Source organism: Protopterus annectens, chromosome 4.part1 (genome assembly GCF_019279795.1).
Source record: "Protopterus annectens isolate FY-2018-M chromosome 4.part1, PAN1.0, whole genome shotgun sequence".
NCBI classification, from domain to species: domain Eukaryota; kingdom Metazoa; phylum Chordata; order Ceratodontiformes; family Protopteridae; genus Protopterus; species Protopterus annectens.
Genome location: NC_056734.1, coordinates 526,530,426 through 526,553,538, shown reverse-complemented (window position 1 = coordinate 526,553,538; position 23,113 = coordinate 526,530,426). Strand labels below are relative to the sequence as shown.

Genomic DNA, 23,113 nt, shown 5'->3' with positions numbered 1-23,113 from the left:
AAATACAATTATTCACTTTTTCTGACATCCGTAAATAACTGAGGCAAGAAAAACAAAATATTCCCAACGGGTACTTAGCCCAACTTGGTATCGGTCTGAAACTCCAAACGAAAATTTCAGAACGCCGAACGGCACTTGCAACGCTGCTTCTGCATCGACCATGCGGCAAAAAGACTGAGGATATGACGCCGGTCATGCGCCTTTATACCCTGACGCCTGATGTCAGATCTAGGCCATGACCGTCGCCAGCCTAATACTTTGGTATTCGGGCCGACCGAGGACAGCGGACTACCCATAAGTAAGGACTGCAGCAATGTGAGATGAAGAACATCTCTCTGAGCCTTTTCTTGGAATCAGAGTAATCCTGACCTTCCCAGTGAAAATGTTCCCTCATAGTGTGTAAAGTTTCCCCAAGAGAGTAATCTTCTGGAAGGGAAGCTGAGGGAATAGAGTTCTCAGCATCAGAATCTTCATAAGGAGAGAAGGAATAGTCTTGGTCCTCAGAGGAATCCGAAGAAATAGACAGTTGATCAGAGGAAGCAGATTCCTCCTCTAGTCTAGGCCTTTTGTCAGGAGGAGGCTGAGAACCCCTGATAAGAGAAATCAAATCTTCGGCCATCTTGAGCATCTGTTTCTTAGGCATAGGGCCTTGAACAGGAGAATGAAGTGAAGCCTTTTTCGGTTTGGAAGGAGTCTTCAACTTGGAAAAAGTTTTGACTGTAAGAGTCGTCTGTCTGAAAATGCCTTCAGAAACTGATGGCGTTTCAGAAGCACCGACGTCCTTGGAAGGTAAATCGTCAGTAGGGCCTGAAGTAAAAGGCTGCGTCGGCCTAGTACATTCCGTCAAAATATCTGTAGCAGTCTCAGTTTCTTGAACTGTGGTAGTCAGAGGCTGTGTCGGAGCCTCACAGATAACCGGAGAATCAGAGACCGGATCAACTGAGGCCTCGGAATCGGGCTTAGGCCTGGGCTGTCGATCCTTATCCCTGTGCTTTTTGTGCACGCCGGTAGTCGGAAGCTCCGACGGCATGTTATAATTAAATTTTCGGCCAAAAAAGTGCCGTGCAAAATCAAATCGTCTTTTAATAGTGCGTTTATTAAATCTAGCACAAAAACGACAAGAAGTGACGTCGTGGTCAGGGCCTAGGCAAGGTATGCAATAAGAATGAAAATCCTTATGAGGTATTTGCTTCCCACAAGAAATACAATTGTTAACTTTTTCTGACATCGGTCTGAGGCAAGAAAAGTTTCCCCAATGGGGTACTTAGCTTTATAGAAGACTTTGGTCTGAAATTCGAATTCGAAAATCTCAGGAGTCGGCCGACCGGCACTTGCGAACTGCTTCTGCTTCGGGCACTGCACGGCAAGAAAGACTGGAGAAAATGGCGTCACTTGCAATATATGTACCCCTGGCGCTCTGACATCACAGATGAGGTGACTGCAACCGACGTCGGACCAAGACTTTGGAAATCCGGCCGACTGCGGGACCGCCTGACGACAGGATAACCCAAGTGTAATGACTGCAGCAGGGTAACACGATGAACATCGAGCACATCCAGTCGCACTCTCGGAGATAAGTTAGAATGGACTGTAAGGTGACCATCCGGAACTTTTGTTTGGCAACGGACAGGTTCAAGGTTGACGGGTCCAAGATGGGCCTGAGGTCCCCAGTCTTTTTTGGCACTAAAAAGAACATGGAGTAAACTCCTAATCCGGACTGGCCGAAGGGGACCGGTTCGATGGCTCATTTTTCAAGTAGCTTTAAAACCGCTAAAGCTGCGGCCTCCCTGTGAGCAGGTGGAACATCCGGGAGGTGTCTTAAAGGCCCCAGCGGGGCAACAAATGGGGATAGTGTAGCCTCTGGATATTATTTGTAGCACCCAACGATCTGCAGTTATGGACTCCCATGCCACTGGGTGCAATGACAATCTCCTCCTGACTGCCTCCAGAGTAGGACAGTCAGGCAACCACTCAGGGCTGTTGGACGGGCCTGTCAGAAAAAGATTCTCCAGACCCGAAATTCCTAGGACCCCCTCTACCTCTGGGTCGGCGTCGATCCTGTCCCCCTCTGCCTATGAGGGAATAGTTGTCCTGAGACTCCCAGGAAAACAGATTTCTGGAACCACATCTTCTTTTGCCCTTTTTAATTCCTAGAAAAGGACCGCTGAGGGTTAGAGAACCGGATCCCGTCGGCAGACAAAGTCTTGCCGTCTTTTTTGCTTTGGACAAGACTGTCACATACTGTCTTCCCACAAAGGGAGGAACCATCATAGGGGACATTAATAAATGACACCTTGAAAGGGTCCGCAAACTGACACAACCTGAGCCAGGCGTGACGCCTCACGGCTACACCTGTCACGGCCGCCCTAGCCACTCCTTTCATATCGTGTGAAGGAGACGCATGAACGTGTTTAATACCGACTTCAGCATCAACATTTTCGTGGAGAACAGTTGTTTGTCCTGTTGCGATAAGGACTCTGGGGGCAACTCAGCGAATTCTGAGACAAGGTATCGCTGAAGCCGGATAACATGTACCCAACAGTTCAGCGCATGAATGGAAAAAGTCACTGATGAATAAACACTCTTCCCAAACCTATCCACAGACCTAGACTCCTTGTCCAGAGGGTGGACTGAGGAACTCTCCTATGCTAGTTCCTTCGTGGTGGCTGCTGCGATCACCATAGCATCAATGGGGGCTCCTTTAGACCACAGCTGTCTGTCGGTGGGAGGAGACAGAATCTTGTCAGGGTGTTTGGGGATAGGCTCTACGGTGTCAGGCTCCTTCCATGCCCACATGGTGATAGGGTCCACCAAGAAATCCACTGGCGGGGACACCCAAGAAGTAGATGGGCCCGTGCCAAAGGCCTCCAGAAACAATGACTCATCCGTAGAAGGTTTTGGGGCTGACCAAACTCCCCTCTGGCGGAGAATCTCCACGATGTCTCTGAAGGAGACATCTTCGGGAGGTGACCTGGGGAACCTTCACCTTCCTCTAAGACTGTGTCCGCAGTGAGGGAATCAGGGGAGTCCAAGTGCCTCCTTTTGCACTTGCGCTTACAGTTGCCCCCTTCAGTGGGACACTCCGAAGAGGACTCGTGAGCCGTAGGGGGTTCCTTCAGAGGGAATAACCTGGGGGTCCTCTGGCACGGGCTGTCCTTGAGACAGGATAAAAGGAGTAGACGCCAAATGCAGCAGGGTCTGGGTGGAATCAGAGGAGATGGGCTGCGGTCTCAATCCTTGGGAGAGAACCCTCTCCAACACTTCGAAAGCCGATGGAGAGTGTATCTCCTTGGCAACCAGCAAGGAAGAAGCCCTCCCCGGGTCCAAAGCGGGGATCGGAGCCGAAGCAAGGGTAGCCTGAGGTCCAAGGTAACAGTTCGGATCCAAACAAGCCGGAGCCGAAGAAGAATACGTTCCCTCAGGTCCGACTCCCTATCCATGGCTCCGAGAGTCACCCGGATCCGAGGAAATCAAGGTAACAGCCGGAGTCGAGGTTAAAGGAACCGTCGGCGCTGAGCTATCAGCTCCAAAGAGCCTTGGATCAAAAAACCCCGAAGCAGTCGCCCGGATCAGGGAAGGAGAGATGGGGCAGAAAAAAAAAGCATAGAGGTCCCCCCTCCAGAGGGAGCGGGGCCTGGCAAGATTCCCATCTGTATTTGGGCCTGAAGAATTCTCCGCATCATCCTGTCCATGTCTAAGTTCGATAGGCTCAGAGTTGATCGCGAAGAAGTCACAGACTCTGATCTGGCTGGTCTGCGCAGTAAGGGTGAGGAAGGCCTCGGAGCCAAAGATTCCAGCGGCTCCGGCGAGAAACGGGGTGATCGGAGTCGTGGAGAAACTGGCCTTGAAGTCTTAGAAGGAGAGCTAATGAAAGGCTCCCTGTCTGGGGATCTCTTGCGAGGCCTCTCCCTCCTCCTTTCTTTATCCTCCCTGCGCCTTTCTCTGTCCTTGTCTCTGTCTTTTTCTTTTTGCTTCTCTGCCCCAGCACCAGAAGAAGCGGGAGTTTGAGTCCCTGTCTGGGTGGGAGATATGGTGGGAGTACCAGAGACCGAGGCCGAAGCAGAATCTAGCATAGAAGCAGGGAGAAGACCCTTGGCAACCAATTTGGCATTTCGAACCCTGAGAGCTCTTGGATTAAAACCTGCACAGATAGCACACACTGTGTGGATAAATGGGGCACTCCCAAACAAATTACGAACAGAGTGTGACCATCAGCCGGTCAGAGCTTGTGGCCACACTCTGTACATTTTTTGAAGACTGATTTAGGCTATCAGCCATAGTCCAAAACTGAACGCCACTCCCTAAAGAAAAAATACACACACACACACACACACACACACACACACAGACAGTAAGTGGGCTTAACAGCAACTGACAAGACAAAAAACTTTTTTTTTTTTTTTGAACCGACGAACAAAGCGTTATATTAATGTGGGAGGTAGGATACACTAATAATCACAGACGCACTAAATAGGAAGAACAATCACAACTTACTTATCCCTGAGCTCAGAGCAAAGAGACCACGATGCTCACTGTGGCGTGGCAAACTCGATCTGAGGGAAGGCAGGAGATGGTGGTGCATTATGGGTAGGGGGTGGAGCTCGGAGCAGATGACAGAAAATAATTTGCCGGCTCATATCTGATATGGATCCGAATACCCAAAGGTTGCAGATAAAATGAGGTTAACTACTTCAGATCACTGGTCTGTACTTTTGACAGACGCTGTAGCTGACCTAGTTGGTCCTGTACCTAAATTTTCCTTTAAAAACAATCTCTCCCTGAAACGTCAACTGTGTTATAAAAATCAACATGTTATATCTCATAACAGGGCTGAGAGATTGGGTACTTTTTCTTGCCGGCATTGTTCGGCTTGTGTTTTTATTAGTAATACAACTACACTCTACTTAAAAGTACAGTTGTGTACACTTACCATAAATGTGGATGTTCGAGTGTATTCACTGTTGCAGTCATTACATTTGGGTAATCTGCTGGCAGGTTGCCCTCAGTCGGCCTGATTAACAAAGTCTTAGGTCCTGCGTCGGTTGCTGTCCCTTCTTCCATGAGGTCAGGTCGTCAGGGGTATACAAAAGTACAGTTGTGTACCTACCATAAATGTAGATGTTTGAGTGTATTCACTGTTGCAGTCATTACTCTTGGGGTTATCCGGCTGGCAGGCTACCCTCAGTCGGCCAGAATTCCAAAGTCTAGGTCCGGCGTCAGTTGCTGTCGCCTCTTCCATGACGTCAGTGCGCCAAGGGTATAAAAGATGCAGCCGACGCCATTTTCTTCAGTTTTTCTTGCCCCAGATGTCAGGTGCCCCCAAATTGGTAAACTGAAAAATATGCCAATAAGTAAGCAGCACAAAAATAAACATTTCCTTCATCTACAAGCAAATACACCACATAGGTTATATAGGATAGAGAAGTACAGATAAGTCCCAGCAAGAAAAGGGGGATGGTGGGAGGGTAACCTGGACTGCAACAGTGAATACACTCGAACATCTACATTTATGTTAGGTACACAACTGTATTATGTTCATCGTGTTTCACTGTTGCATTACTCTTGGGTAGAATCCCAAAGCTGACGATGGGTGGCTGGGCTAAATAGGATTAGGAGAGGCTATGAGACCCTGCAGAACTGCAGTGGCAAAGCCTGCTCTGGACTTAGAGTAGAGAGGCAAGTGGTAGTGCTTTGTGAAAGTGTGCACTGAACTCCAAGTTGCAGCCTCTAAGATTTCTTTGGTTGGTACTCCTCTGAGGAAGGCTGCTGAAGTGGCTGCTGCTCTGGTGGAATGAGGCCTAATGCCCTTAGGCACCGATTTGCCATGTTGAAAATAGCAGAAACGGATGCAATGGCCTATCCATTTAGAAATGGTCTGTTTTGAGATAGCCTTTCCTTGTGATCCTGCAGCATATGACACTAAAAGTTGTTCAGTCTTTCTGAAAGCTTTAGTTCTGTCCAAATAGAAGCGTAACTGCCTGTGTATGTCCAAAAAATGCAGAATTTTCTCACCCTTGTTCTGTGGATTTGGATAAAAGGTAGGCAAGTGAATGGTTTGGTTGAGGGCCACACTTGGACACCACCTTAGGCATAAATGTAGGGTTTGTCCTCAAAGAAACCCTGTCTGGATGAAAAATGATGAAGGGTTCCACAGCCATGAGTGCTTGTAACTCCGAGACTCGCCTTGCAGAGGTTATAGCTAGGAGCAGAGTTGTTTTCCAGGATAAGAATTTTATATCTGCTGTTGATGCTGGCTCGAAAGGAGGCAGTGTGAGTTTTTCCAAAACATAATTGGGGTTCCAGACCGGAATTGGTGCTCGCCTTGGAGGCCTAATGTTTTTGGACCCTCTGAGGTACTGCCTTACTAAAGGATGAGAAAAGATAGGTGGTTCCGTATTGTTATGGGCTGAAATGGCAGAGGCATGAATCTTAATTGATGAAAAAGAAAGGCCTTTATTCAGCATCTCAGTTAGGTATTGTAAAATCTGAGGGATATTTGGTACGCATGTGTCAATGCCTTGTTCCTGGTTCCAAGCACAGAATCTCTTCCATTTTTCTACATAAGTTTTTCTGGTACTGGGCCTCCTGGCCTCCAAGATAACATCCATAACAGCTTTTGAAAGGGGAGTGTTGTGAATGGCTACATTATCCACCATGCTACCAGATTTAAGGTCCTGAGTTGGCTGTGCAGGATCTGATTGTTTTGTTGGGTCAGCAAGTGAGAAGTTTGAGGCAATATCCATGCTGGACCTTGAGACAAGCTCTTTAGGATTGGGTACCAGTGCTGGCGTGGCCAGTCTGGTGCAATCAGTATCATTTTTGGCGTCTCTTGTCTGACCTTTAGGAGTACTCTGGGAAGGAGAGGCAATGGGGGAAAAGCATATACTGTTAGATTGTTCCAGCTGAATGATAGGGCATCCACTTTCCATGCTTGCTTGCGGTAAATCCTTGTGCAAAATCTCTGCAATTGACAGTTGTGAGGTGAGACAAATAGATCTATGTCTGGGCATCCCCATTTCCTTATTATCATGCTGAAGACTTGTGGATCCAGTTTCCATTTGTGGGGATCCATGATGTTTCTGCTTAGTTTGTCTGCCCGAGTATTTGTTTTTCCTGGCAGGAATTGTGCTTGCAGGTGAACTTGAAGAGCCAATGCTGTGTCCCATAAGATCACTGCTTGTCTGCAGAGGGGGTAGAAATGTGTACCTCCCTGCTTGTTTATGTACCACATGACCGTAGTGTTGTCTGTCTTTATCAGTAACTGTCCTGGATGAAGCTGTCAGGGCATTTTGAACAGCTAGCATCTCTTTTTGATTGATGTGAAGATGCCTCTGGTTTGCAGGCCATGTGCCCTGAATACATTTTCCTGCCATATGCCCCCCCCCCCCCAGGCATAATCTGATGCATCCGTTGTCAGTGTATGGCTGTGGGTAAACTGAATGGCAGACACTTGTTGTGGTGACAGGCTTCTGCCCACCATCGAAACTCCTGTTGTAGGCGGGGGATGAGTGCAATTACTGTCTCCAGGCTGTGGCAATGCTGAGTCCAAACACTTTTTAGATACCATTGCAGGTTCCTCATATGCAGTCTGGCATATGGAATTAGTAGAATGCAGGATGCCATGAAACCCAAGGCCTGCAGGAATTTCCTTGCAGATAAGTGGGTTTTTGTTGCCAATTTCTTGAAGTAAGTAGTCAGTTGCTTTTGCCTGTCTGGCGTGAGATAAGCCATTTGGGCAGTTGTATTTAAGCTTGCACCCAGGAATATTATCTCTTGAGAGGGCACTAGTTTTGATTTCTTTTCGTTTACTGTGTACCCTAGGCCAATTAGTAATCTTTTTACAAACGCCAGATGCTTTAGAAGAGCGTCTTTGTTCTCTGCTTGAATTAGGCAGTCGTCCAGTAGGGATATATTTGATTTCCTTTTTGTCTGCAAAACCCAATTACTGGTGCCAGGCATTTTGTGAAGACCCTGGGTGCAGTAGATAAGCCAAAGGGCAGTGCAGAGAATTGGTAATGCATTGAGCCAGCTATGAATCTGAGGTATCTTCTGCAAGATTGTCTGATTGGGACATGCAGGTAGTCCTCTTTTAGGTCCAAAGTTACGAGCCAAGCCTTCTTGCACAGCATGGGCAGTAGCTGCTGTAGAGTCAACAGCTTGAATTTTGGAACTTCCAGAAACATATTTAGTATAGACAGGTCCAGTACTGGTCTCCAGGTTTTGTCCTTTCTGGGTACTAGGAAAAGTCTGGAGTAAAATCCTTGCCCCTGCTCTTGTTGTGGTACTTGCTGAATGGCCCTCATGTCCATGAGGGCTGTAATTTGTTTTTGTGCCTCTGCCCATTGATTGTGTGGCAGGTTTGGCATACCCTTTGACCTTGGTAGAGTGTGAAAATGGAACCTGTAGCCTTGGGACACTATGTTCAGGACCCATTTGTCTTGGGTAACCATTTGCCAATTTGATGAAAAAAGTGCTAGTTTTCCCCCTAAGGGGGCTGCCAAAAGAAAAGTGATTGGATCTGTCAGAGGAAAGTATTGAGACTGTTTCCTGAAAGGTTGTAATTCGTCTTCCCCGCTTTTGGAGGTAGGAGCACTCCATTGTTTAGGCCTGTATGAGCCTTGGGGCTGAGATCTGCCTCTTTGAGGTCTGTCTGACACTGGAAAGGACCAATTTTTAGAAGGCCAGTTCCTGCTAAACCTGGGTGGCTGTACCTGTAAGAAATCCTTGACTGCAGGATTTTGCTTTATCCTCCATTTTTTCAACACCTCTTCTGCTATAGTACCGAACAAAGTATCATGCTGTAATGGTGCATCTAATAATTTTGCTTTAACATGCTCAGGCAGATTCTGTTACTTTAACCAAGCATGCCTTCTAATAACAGAACCTGTAACAGCGGCCCTGCAAGAGGCCTCCAGTGAATCATAACCACATTGCAAAGTATGCTTTCCCACTTGTTCAGCTGCATGCAATAAATCCTGCAATTCCTTGTTCTCTGAACATTCAGTATTTGTCAACCATTTCTGTTTAAGCAGTGACATTAAATATTGCTGATATTTAAGCATATGAAACTGACAATTTAAAGCCCTTACAGCCAGGGTAGCATAAGTGTAGACTTTTTCCCCCCATCTGTCTAGAGCCCTAGAATCCCTATCAGAGGGGACAGGGTTTTTTGCAGTGGAAGCTTTAACCCCTATGGGACCCTGAGATATAGTTTCTGGGTCAGCAGCGGGGTTTTAGCATAGGAATTTATGAGAATCCGGGACCCTGTAATATCTGACTGGCTTAGCAGGTGGAGGAGGTAAAGAGTCAGGGGGGCAGGCCGGACTCTGAAAATACATCATCTACAATGTCTAGAACAGGTGGAATAGCAAGGGGTCTGTGCTGAGGAAGTAGCAGAAAGTCCCTGAGCCTTTTCTTAGACTCAGAGTAATCTTGGCTCTCCCAGTGGAAATGCTCCCTCATAGTATGTTCCTCTTCCTGTTCAGAAGAGGAATCAGAGGAAATAGAAAGATGATCAGAACAATCATACTCTGTCTCTTGCCTAGGCTAGGTCTTCGGCCATTTTGAGCATCTGTTTTTTAGGCATGGAAGTCTGAGTAGGAGAATGCTGTACTTGTTTCTTTGTCTTTAGAGCTGCTTTAGTCTTTGAAGCTGAGGATGGCTTAATATATAGTTGTGCAGGTCTGAAGACACCCTGAGAAGCCGATGCCTGCTCAGCGGCTCCAGACCCATCTGAGGGAATGATTTCCGTGTGTCCAATACCTTGAGTATCCAGAGGCCCAGTCGGCTCCACGTGGGAGTCTGTAGCAGCCTGTGGTTCTGAGGTAGCAGGCACCAGGGGCTGCGAAGGCACCTCACTGAAAACCGGCGAACCAGCAAATGGCATAGAAGAGGCCTTGTCGTCAGTTTTGGACTTCGGATGCCTATCCTTTTCCTTGTTCTTGCGCTTTTTGTGAACTCTGGTTGTCGGCTGGTCCGACGGCATAATATAATTAAATCTTCGGCCAAAGTAATTAAATGCAAAATCGAACAGACGCTTGATAGTGCGTTGGTTAAATCTAGCACAAAACCGACAGCTAGCAACGTTGTGATCAGGGCCTAGTCAAGAAATACAGTAAGAGTGAAAATCCTTATGAGGTATTTGCTTCCCACAAGAAATACAATTGTTAACTTTTTCTGACATCGGTCTGGAGCAAGAAAAAAGTTTTCCCAACGGGGTACTTAGCTTTAATCAAGACTTCGGTTCTGAAATTCGGATTCAAAAATCTCAGGAGTCGGCCGACCGGCACTTGCGAACTGCTTTTGCTTCGGGCACCGCACGGCAAGAAAGACTGAAGAAAATGGCGTCGGCTGCATCTTTTATACCCCTGGCGTTCTGACATCAGGGAAGAGGTGACAGCAACCGACGCCGGACCTAGACTTTGGAATTCTGGCCGACTGAGGGTAGCCTGCCAGCAGGATAACCCCAAGAGTAATGACTGCAACAGTGAAACACGATGAACATCATGCAGCCAAAGCCATTACATCAGCTTTTCTTGCCCCAGATGTCAGGTGCTCCCCAAATGGGGAGCAAAATAAAATTAAAAACACAAAAATATACCTCCAACCAAAAAGGCTTTTAAGCATAGTAAAAGAAAGTAGAGGTATAGTAAGAGAAAAACAGGGGGCTGGAGGGAGGGTAACCAGGACTGCAACAGTGAATACACTCTAACATCTACATTTATGGTAAGTGTACACAATTGTTCTATGTTCTTCATCTTTCACTGTTGCAGTCATTACATTTAGGTAGATTCCCAAAGCTATGGTTGGGAGGATGGATTTATACAGCATTAGGACCAGCTATAAGGCCCTACCAGACTGCAGTGGCAAAGCCAGCTCTGGATTTCCAGAAAATTGGTAAATGGCAATGCATAGTGAAAGTATGTACTGAACTCCAGGTAGCAGCTTCTAGAATATCCCTGGTAGGAACACCTTTGAGAAAGGCTGGCAAATGAATGGACTGGTTAAGAGCCACACTGGAAACCACCTTGGGCATGAAGGATGGATTGGTCCTCAGAGATACCCTGACCGCATGAAAGATGATGAAAGGCTCCACTGCCATAAGGGCCTGTAATTCAGAAATCCTTCTAGCTGAAGTCATTGCTAAGAGAAAGGCTGTTTTCCAAGAAAGAAATTTTAAGTCTGCAGTAGCAGCTGGCTCGAAAGGAGGTAAAGTGAGCTTTTCCAAAACAAAGTTAAAGGTCCCAGGCAGGGGTAGGAGCTCTCCTGGGTGGTCTCAAGTTCTTTGCCCCTCTGAGATACTGTTTGAGCAGGGGATGAGAAAAGAGGAGTGGTTCTGTGTTATAGCGAGCTGAAATAGCTGAAGCGTGGATTTTAATAGAGGAAAAAAGACAGGCCCTTGTGAAGCATCTCGGTTAAATATTGCAAAACCTGAGGTAAATTGGCCGTTGCTGTGTTCATCCTTAAAGATTGGTTCCAGGCACAGAATCTTTTCCATTTGTCAGCATAAGATTTTCTAGTACTAGGTCTTCTCGCCTCCAAGTCGACATCCATCACAGGTTTGCTGAGGGATGCTAAGGGTGAATTTAAGTGATTAGCCAAGCTGCAAGATTCAATGTTGGGAGCTGAAGGTGCAGAATTTGGTTCTCCTGCTGAGACAGTAAGGAAGGTGTCTGAGGCAGGTACTATGGAGATATTTGTGAAACACTGCGCAGGAGTGGGTACCAGTGTTGGCGTGGCCAGTCTAGAGCAATCAAAATCATTTTTGGTTTGTCCTATTCAACTTTTAGCAGAACTTTGGAGACTAGAGGCAGAGGGAGAAAGGCATAAACTGATAGGTTTTTCCAGCTGAAGGAAAGAGCATCCACTTTCCAGGCTTTTTTGTGAGGAGTCCTTATGCAAAATTTGTCCAACTGGTAGTTCGGGGGGGGGGGGGCAAATAGATCCATGTCTGGGCTTCCCATTTGCTTGTCAACATGTTGAAAATCCGTGGTTCCAGTTTCACTCGTGTGGGTCCATGAGATTTCTGCTTAGTCCGTCTGCCAGTGCATTCAGTTTTCCTGACAGGAATTGAGCTTGTAGATGCACTTGGTAGCTCAAGGCCATGGCTAGTCTGTAGAAGGGGTTGGAATGTGTACCTCCCCCTGCTTGCTTATATACCACATAACCGTGTCCTCTGCATCAGAATCCTCATAAGTAGGTATGGATAAATCCAGGTCATTGGAAGAATTAGAAGAAACAGTGTCCTGATCAGAAGAATCATAGTCAAGCTCAGTCCTAGGCCTCTTAGAAGGGGCGGTTGACTACCCCTGATTAGAGTAATAAGATCTTCAGACATTTTGATCATTTGTTTTTTAGGCAAAGGGGCCTGAATATGTGGCCTGTGCGTCGTTTTTTTAAACACAGATCGAGATTTAGGCCTTAGAATAGAAGGTGGAGTTGGTTTAATATGCAAGTCTGTAGGCCTGAATACACCCTCAGAAGTCGGTGCCTGCACAGCGGTTCCGGACCCATCCAAGGTAGAGACATCTGCGGGTTCCATAGGAGAAGCATCTCGCGGCATACTGGACTCCGAATGGGTCTCAGTAGGGGCCTGCGAGTCAGAAGTAGTGGGTATCAGGGGCTGCGAAAGCACCTCACTGAGTACCGGCGAACTGGCGACTGGTTTAAAAGAAATGTCGTCGGCAGTTTTGGACCTCGACAGCCTGTCGTTTTCCTTGCGTTTTTTCGGAATTCCGGTAGTCGGATGGCTAACCGACATCATTTCTGGATAATTAAACAGAGAACCGAAATATTTAGAGGCAAAAATGTACAGACGACAGATAGTGTGCTGATTTAATAAAGCACAAAACTAACAGCAAGGTAAGTCGTGGTCAGGGCCTAGGCAAGGAATACAGTACAAATTAAAATCGTTATGAGGTATTTGCTTTCCACAAGTAATGCAATTATTAACTTTTATGGACATCGGTAAGGAGCAAGAAAAAGTTTCCCCAACAGGGTACTTAGCTTTAAGTTGAAGACTTCGGTTCTGAAACTCGAAAACAAAAATTTCAGGAGTCGGCCAACCGGCACTTGCGAACTGCTTCTTTCCACAAGTAATGCAATTATTAACTTTTATGGACATCGGTAAGGAGCAAGAAAAAGTTTCCCCAACAGGGTACTTAGCTTTAAGTTGAAGACTTCGGTTCTGAAACTCGAAAACAAAAATTTCAGGAGTCGGCCAACCGGCACTTGCGAACTGCTTCTGCTTCGGGCATCGCACGGCAAGAAAGACTGATGTAATGGCATCGGCTGCATGTTTTATACCCCTGATGTCATGGAAGAAGGAACAGCAACCCACACAGGACTCAGACTTTGTTAATCAGGCTGACTGAGGGCAACCTGCCAGCATATTACCCAAATGTAATGACTGCAACAGTGAAACACAAGAACATCTATGATTAGGAGGTTGGAATTGAAATGTTTTGCAAGTTGCAACACTGAGAATGTGATTTATTGTGCTTCCTGCATGGCTTGTAATTGTTACTATATTGGCAAAACTAATCGTAGATTAAGGGAGAGAATTTTGGAACATGCAGGTGATATCAAGAAAGGTAAACAAACTAAGCATGTTACTGAAAATGGAAATGAACTTAAATTTAAGTTTGCTGTTCTGGAAGTGCTATATGAAACTCTGAGACTTGGTGATTTAGTGAATCTGACAGAATGTGCATAACTAAGGTGGATTGTTAGTCTAAATGCTGACAAACACCCAGGCTTGAATGGGTGTGTTTCCATTAAAACTGTTTTAAAAGGGAGAAAATCACCGCACTGAATTTTTCAATTAGATATGTTATGTGATTTTGATACACAAATGTTTCTCTTGATTGTTTTTATTGCAAGTCTGATGAAGCAACAGTTTTGCTGTGTAAGCGCAAACTTTGTACAGTAAATATTTTATTTTACAGCTGTGTTGGTTGGCTTTGTATTTTTATTTTTATATTCTATCAGACATAATGGGTCAGCAAATTAGTGTAGCTAGGGAAATGATTTTTCTGAGCAATGATACAGAATCAGAATTGCCTAGACATAGTAAGGCCTTGTTGAGTCTAACTATAGTGGCTGCCAAAAAACATAGTAGAAAATGGAAATAAAAGTCTACAACAACTGTACTGGAAGTAATGAATATAGTAACGGAGATAAAAAAATTTAATCGGGATCTTTAGAAAAGGGTAGAAACAAATTATATAGAAACAATGGGAATTGTCGGAACAATACATACAGGGGAAGAATAAAGTTTGAAAGAAGGCAGGATTTGAATCAGGTACGTAATGTTTGACTTGACAATGACTGGAAAGATTATAAGCAATGTATAATGTTTGCAACTAAAATTATGTAAATATAGTTTGTGATGTATAGTGTTTTCAACTAAGATTATGTCAATATGGTTTGTTTTCATTTATAAAAATGCATGATTGCCTATGTCATAAGTAGTAATTTAATAAAAATAAACCAAAACCTCAAATTCCAAAAGACAGCAAACAAGGTAAAGTGGATGCAATAAAATCATGATTTTATTGTACAATATTTACACCTCTACGAAACAAATCAAAATGCTTTTTCACATACACTTCATAAAACACAGGTCTAATACCTGTGACACCCACTACTTATATAAAAAGAACATACAATTGACCAAAATGTATCAGACAATGTATTAAAAACCTGTTAAAAAGCTGCAATGTCAATGCGAATGAAAACTACACAAAAATATAATAAATATGCTTAAAAAACATGTAAAAATACTTGTAGAATGAAGTTAGTTATCATTCTTGTGATCAAGATTAAGTTTAGAACTTGCCTAACAGGATGAACATATTGACAAAATGGATATATTGAAAAGTGAATATATTTAAAAATCCAAATAAAACTTGTTTAATGCTCCAGGACTTTTCTGTGTATAGTTACTCAGACTTTCTGTTCAAGCTTGACCAATCTGTAACAGCATAGGGAGTCACATGATGTTCACTCTGTGAAGTAAGGTATCTCAAGGATACAACGTTCAAATATTCTACGATACAGAATATCAAATGCTAATATTTCTTCACTTTATATGAATCACTAAGAGTTATCCATACAATCTCTAGTAACTGACGTAAGAACAGTATTTGTGTAGTTATGTAAATCGCACGGGCTACAGTATTTGACAGGAAGCCTGATTACCAATGTTACTCCAAAGCAGCAACAAATAGATTAAACAAGCAAGCAAATAAAAAAAAAAAAGGAAGCAAAAGTAAAGCAAGTTTCAAATCTAAAAAAGTTTATCAAGTGTTGTAAAAGTGAAAACTATGATGTACAAATGTAAGAGTGTAAAACAGAGCCATACAATAACGAATTAATATTTATTTATTTTACATTTGGTTACCAGGAAAGTCTGACTGGATATGGATCCTTTTTCAAAGGAGGCCTGGAGAGAAAAGCTCCACAATTAACATTTACACACACTAACAGTCTTCAATTTGAATTCACACAGTACAGTACATTATTGACAAGTAGCATTATTTAACATATGATATAAAATTATATAATAGCAAAAGCAATTTAAAATATTAGTTTCAACAAATAGTCGTTTCATTTTAGCAGCTATCATTAAGTACAGTATGGGTAGGATGCAGGTAGGTATAATTTTAGTAGGTGAAAAGAAAAGAAGTATGGGGTGAAGGTGTGATTGATGAGTACAGAAAAAGAAGACAGAGTGTGAGGAGGGAAGGGTCCTAGCACTAACCTGGACTGTCACAGATGCAGAGTCACGAGGTCAACAAATGTGATTTTAAGGACTTTTTAAATTCATGTATGAAAGCTATAGCTGTGATGAGAAGGGGATGTTTATTCCATTGTTTGTCTATTGTGTTAAGAGTAGAGGGATGTACCAGTGGTTCTATTATCTGTAGTTACTTTGAGAAGTTTGTAGGTGGAGCAGAGGTTTCTGGTACAGGAGTATGGAATTATGTTTTGTAGTGAAGGGGTTTTCTCAGGATGCTATAGAATTTTATGCAACAGGATAAGTTGGTTAAATAGAAGTGGGGGGTTTCAAGCTAAATGAGCTCTAGACAATGGTGTGATCTTTAAGAGCTGTTAGTAGCGGATTTGGTGATTTTATTACAGCAGGATGCTAGTTTGGTTAAGTCACACTTCCTAATGTTGGTGAGGATTGGAGATGCATATACTAGTGTAGAGATGAGATGTGTGTGCATGCAATAGTTGCCCTAGCAGTGTTGTTAAGAACTGTTTATTTCTATACAGAGTACCTAGTTTTTTATGGACATTTTTATGGTGAGAGAGATATGGATATCGAATTTCATGTTGCAGTCGATCACCACACCAAGAAGCTTTGTGTTGGTAACAGGAGAAATGACAGTTTTGTTATTGGATATATTAAATGAGAGATAAGGACTGATATAATGTTTAGGTTGGAGTTTTGTTTGGGTGGAGTATTAGCTGGTGGTCAGTGAGCCAGGATTCGACAGAGAGAAAGGAAGCTTGAGCTTGCTGGATCTTTGAGGGAAAAGGAGGCACAGACTAGAGTCATCTGCATACTGGATAACTGAAGAGTGGAGTGTAGACGTGTGAAGGTTAATGGTGAATACAGCAAACAGAGATCTGAGAATGGAATCTTGTGGAACTCCTATCGTCATTGGGAGCAGAGGTGATTGTTCCTGGTGCCATTTAACTGCCTGCTCTCTTTCTGTTAGTTAATCTGAAACCATGCGATAGTGGACTGGCTAAGATTCAGTTCTGACAGAGCTTTTATAAGCTTGTTATGATTAACCATATCAAGGGCCATGGAAAGGTCTAGGAAATGGCTGAAACATATTACAATCGTTTCTATGCCCATTAACTATGTGAATGAATGACATGAGAGCAGTGGTTGTGCTACGGTAAGGCCTGAATCCATGTTGAGTGTTAGTGAGCAGTTTTTGTGTGTTGAGGTGTTCCATTATTTGTATGTGAATACACCTTTCCAGTATTTTTGAGAGGAGAGACAGTATAGCTATCTGGCGGTAATTTGTTAGTTTTTTCGAGTTGCTCCCTTTATGAAGAGGAATAATATGAGACCTTCAAAAGGTCAGGGACTATTTTTTTTGGAGATGGAGAGGTTGATAAGAATGGTTATTGGATATGCTGTTGTCAGCTGCAGATTTTAAAAATTCAGCTGAGGGGTCATCTGCAGCCAGTCTGCTTGGCTTTAGTTGAGTAATTTTTTAATCAAGTTTACAGGAACAAGTTTAAAGGTAAAGCCGTTTTCCTTAGTAAGGGGTTTGTGTTTTTTAATGGGGTCAGGGGAGCTTTGAGAATTTGCCAGTGCAAGTAGGGATTCAGTAAACAACTTGTTAAACTGGGTGGCAATATTAGTTGAGGTTTCTATAGTAGCAAGGAAAGGAAGGAGTCTTAGATTTCCCTGCTCTAGAACATTATTAATAGTTGTCCAAACTTTCTAGGATTATGTTGATGTTTCATTTGTATGCTATAACAGTAGTTTATTTGATCCGTTCTGATCAATTTTTTTGTTTTTGCTTCGGAGTTCCAAGTATGTGTTTAGATTTTCTTTTTGCTTTGAGCCAAGTGGACCAAGCTTCATCTCTTGCATGCAGAAGAGATCTGGTTTCTTTGGTCAACCAGGGTGCATAATTAGACTTAATTCTAATGGTTCTCGGTGGAGCACGGGAGTCAAGTATGTTTAAGAATGTGGAGATGAAGTACCCAACAGCTTCATTAAGGTTAAGCTGTTTGATGGGATTCCAGTTACACTGTTATTACACTACTTCTACCACACTACACCAACACCCCTCTTTCTCTACATCTTCATCACACCGTCCAGGTAACCTACTTTTTAAAAAGAATACACACCATGCTCTTTCTCCTGCCCACACTCTATACCCTACTGCTATGTGCATACTATCTAACATTCTACAGTCACTTACAGATATATCATGTCCATAGCCCCACACTGTATTATACGAATACCATCCACTCCTCACTCTCCTACCTTGCCATCTCCCCCCAACTCTACAATCATACATCTATTGCATACTTCTACTTCAAACATGTAGTTGTCAGTAATACCGCTAACCAAGTCAGCAAACACTTCCACATACTCTCCAAATTATCACACAAAGCATGTGCATTATCACAGATTCTCTGTCGTGGTGATATACACCCCAATCCTGGGCCACATACTGTACAACATACCATCAAGGCTACCACTCCACCCCTTCCTCATATTAAAACTACAGACCATAACAGCCACTTACATATCATCCAAGAATACTTCCACAGCCACTGAAGAACTCAAAGCCTGGAAAGCCCTCCACCTACACCCACGAAACCATTATTACAGGAGACTTCAAACTTAGACTGGAACACTTGCACTAGTGATAACCACTCTACCTTCATAAATCTACATGGTTTCTCCCGAACAATCCAGTATCCCACACAAACAGATAAACAAAGCAAAAGGGAATCTATCTTAGACTGGTCCCTTATCAACAATACCACCCACAACTCTCTCTCCAGATGCCTTCCAAATAATTTAAGTGACCACAGACCTACCTATTTAATCCGTCATCAGCTCAACTTCTCCAGAACCATATAGTTTAAAGTGGTATGAAATACAAAAAACTTCTCCAATGAAGCATTCACAGACATGCTCAATAAATGCAACTGGACACCACTCTATCATCTCCAACTTGACCAGGCCATAACATATTTCAATGATACATTTCTAGCTATTCTAAATAGCTTAGCACCAACTCGTACATGTCGTGTTAAAAATAACAGATTGCCCTGGGTATCAAAAGAAACCATTAAACTTCAAAAACTAAGAGACAAAACCTGTTATCAATACCAAAAAACAATAAAATACTGCTAGCATACCAGCAGCTCTGTAATAAAAAAAAAAACAACTGAAACTAGACAAAAAAAATTACACAGCTATGCAAAACAAATATGTTAACAATCCCAAAAAGTTCTGGCAAGCGATTAACTCACTCCTCCGCCGAGGTAAACCTACAACTCCAGAACCAACAACCAATAACCAAAGCGTGAGTATTGCCTCAAAAATCAACACCTAATTCCATCCTCTCCTTAGTTACAGGGAACAATTCCACCCCTCTGTCTCTTTCACCTAATGTGGACACTAACAACAACTTTTTTGACCTCAAACCTGTTCCAACTAACACCATAAGAACAATGCTGAAAAAACTGAAACCTTCTTACTTAGCAGCTGACCAACTGCCCAATGAGTACCTCAAACTGTCAGCTGATGCCATAGCTCTGCCTACCTCCATTCTGGTAAAAAGGTCTATAGCAGAACAATATGTCCCCACCCCTCTGCATAAAGGAGGAACATCAACAGAATTAAACAATTACAGACCCATAGCCATCACCCCCCCCCCCGTGTCAAAATTCTGGAAAAATGTATCCACACTCAATTACTACAATACCTGTAATCTCACAACCTTCTCTCTCCCTCCCAACATGATTTCAGACCAAAACATAGCACCACCACAGCCCTAATTAATTTCTCTAGCACCATCAACCAGCTGAGGAATTCAAACCGGCAAGTAGCATCAATCTTCTTAGACATGTCAAAAGCGTTTGACACTGCCTCCCATCAGAAACTCCTTAGTACTCTTGCCTCATTAAACCTATCAAAGACTTCCCTCTCCTGGTTCCTAAGCTATCTTTCTGACAGACAACAAGCAGTACGATGGAAATCCGAACCCTCACCACTTCTGCCTGTCTCGGTTGGAGTCCCCAAGGGTCCACATTAGGACCCCTTCTTTTCACCATGTTCTATAATGATCTAGCCTCATCCACAACACAAGCTAAAGTAGTTCAGTATGCAGACGATTCAGCGTTAATCTGCTCAGCAGATACCTTAGCAGACCTCCAAATAGTAGCCCAACAAGGTTTTAATAATATAGAAACATATCTAAGTAAATCACAACTAATCCTCAACCCCAAAAAGATACAGTTAATGCTATTTACCAGTAGCAAACAATCACCGACCACCCCTCCCTCTTTTCACTATTCTCTCAGCAAACACAGTAGTCATCCAACCAGCTGAGCACACAAAATTCCTTTAAGTGACAAGTGACAACAAACTCAGATTTGACCAACACATAGCCACCACAATTAAGAAAGTGCACATCACACTTGGCTCACTGTACAGAAGCAAGCCATTCCTCATGGACAATACCAGACTAGCCATATCCAGAACTTTCCTCCTCTCTACACTCCTATATTGTTCCCCCCTCTTTACCAACTTACAAAAATCAGACTTAACCAAACTGGAAACTTGTTACAACAAAATAGGCCATTTTGCAGCAACCTTTTCCACCAAACCCACCATTGTATTGTTCTACATAAATTGACTCGAGCTACCTAACTTTCTTCATCTTTGCCAACTTAAATTCATACACAATATCATCTTCCATCCTGACAGTTGCCCATCCCTCAAGGAACTTGTTCCTTACTTATGTCAACGAAGTCTAGGATCTGCAGACAGAAACATTCCCACAGAACAGAAAGCTAACACTTACGGTGAAGCCCCACTTACGGTGAAGCCCAATTTTCAAATCATATAGCCAAATTATGGAACTCTCTACCCCACACCTCCAAAACACACTTGAATCTACCAGTTTTAAACAGCTACTATTTGAACATCTATCCAAGAACTGGCATTGCTCCTGCGCCAAACCTGACTGACAAGTTATCTGTAACTCTCTCAACACACTGACCACTCCTTTTCTCATTTTCTCCCTCTCCTCAATGTTCATTACTACTCAAAAACAAATACATAAAGGAAATGTCATTTGGTTACAACTATTATTTAATATGTACGCACTAACTTTATTTTTTCTCACAGTGATCTTCACTGAAATGCTCATGTTTTTCTTTTTGAACCTGTATCTACTAGAAAACTGCATGGAATACTACTTTGCATACACTAACTAGAAGATGTGAATTCTGCATCTACTGTATGTATACTGCTGTACTATGTATTTATGTGCAGCTTTTCTCCCTGGGCCTCCTCTGAAAATGGGCTTCTGGCCCAGTCAGACTTGCCCAGTAAACAAATGTAAATAAATAAATTACGGGCTTTTAGTGTTGAGATGAAGTTAGATAGGATGAAATACTTTTTTTTTTTTTAAGAGTTGGGCAATGTCTGATTATATAGGTAGGCAAGTGGTCACTCAGGCTGTCCGGCAGGCAGTCAGATTGACTTATCTGGGATGCTTTGTTTGACAGAATCCAGTCTACAATAGACCATCTGTCTGCTTATTTGTCAGTTCTAGTAGGAGACTGGATTAGCTGAGTGAATCCGTGAAGGATGATGCGCGCAGTGGGTATAGCTGAGTTACGTGTTGTCCAATCAATATTATTCATTTTGTTGAAGTCTCCTAGAATAACGGTTTCCTGAGGGAGTGTCTCAGATGCCAAGTGGAGTAAGTTCTCAAAGGGTGATATTATTATTACCAGATGGGAAAAAGGTATATAAATGTATAGTATAAATATAAAAAGCATTAACCAAACAGATAATCCAAAACTATAACAATGTATGACAAAAAAAAATATATATATATATATATATATATATATATATATATATATATATATTTATATTTATATAAAATGAGAGTCTACATAGAAGTTGTATCTTAACTATGGCTAATAGTGTGCTGTATGTATAAAATAAAAAAAAAAAAAAGTATGAAAACATAAAATAAAAAAAATTGTGGTTTTATTGCATCCACTTTGCTGTGTTTGCTGTCTTTTTGTAGAATATTGTTTTTTAAATTCAATAAAGATGTTTGTTCAACTAAAAAAGAAAGACAAAAAAATTCCTCCCTGGAATTCAGTTATATACCTGAAGGTGATGAAAAACGGCATAAAATCAATCAATATTAAAAAAATAAATAAAATAGTACTGCGGTGGTGGTGCTGCGGTAGGGTTGTCGCCTCACAGTAAGACCCAGTCCGGTTCGATTCTCAGCTAGAGTGTTTTCTGCGTGGAGACATGCGTGAATAGGCGTACCTTCGGTGAAGGTTGTGCGTCAGGGCTGGTAACTCGGCACGTAAAAATCAACTACCAGTCATTAGCAGACCGGAGTTCCGCTGTAGCGACCCCTAACAGGGAAAAGCCGAAAGACAACAACAACCAAAAGTGGTAACCGTGCAACCAAATACAAGCAACAGAAAGATGCACACAGAGAATCTGAATGTATAAGTATATTCCACCTGCTAAAGTACCTCCCATGCCATATTTCCTGTCTGTCTCATCTACCAGCTGATCATTAAAAGGTTCCTTGTCTGCCAAACTTTTACTAACTGTAGTATGAACATCCTTGTGAATACTGCATGAAAGCCTCATACCCTAAGAGAAGAGGGCATTCCAAAGACCACTTTCTTTTTCCTCCTTGACTGATCTACTGACTCTACATTCATTATTAAAACCAGTGGACTCAAAATATTTCATGTTAAACTCTACTTTCATGTACAACCCAGTAAGAGGACCCCAATGCAATTACTGGTAAAAGCTCAGTCATAACAATTAGATCAAAAATGCAATGCACAAAAGTTCTTCTAAGCATCTGCTGTACAACTACCAAAAATAAGATCATTTCCATTCTAGAATGTTTAATAAGTAATTGAAAACCAGTCCAATACTAGATTTTTGCAAAGGTAGTTTTATACCCCAAGTAGACTTCAGGGAATTTTTCCTCGGGCAGGCAAATGTTAGGGGCGTGACTGGAAACAAGAGAGGCAACTAGGAACATGTGCTTTTGAGAATGTACTGAGCTGGCAGATTTTAAAAATGTCTTACAGAATACTTTGTCAGAAATGTTAAGAAGAAAATGCTTGTAACTAAGCAAATGATTCTACTGAGTTGGGATACATGATATGAAATGTCCACAATTACAAACTACTAACTAAAGTTTAATATTACTGACTGCCAAAAGCAATTACTAGAAAATGAAAATCAAAATATAAACCAACTGTAACTGAAATACAGAATATTGTAAAGGAAATAAAAGAAATGGAGGTGGAATCTTCACAAAAGGGAAAGAGC

The 23,113-nt window shown here is 42.7% G+C and overlaps 1 protein-coding gene across 4 annotated transcripts in view; it reads right to left on the bottom strand.

Moving 5' to 3' along the window:
• The window catches only part of RNF168 (ring finger protein 168), a 1,249,390-nt gene that overhangs the window by 991,435 nt on the left and 234,842 nt on the right, over positions 1-23,113 (bottom strand). The gene's annotated exons all lie outside the window — the stretch shown is intronic.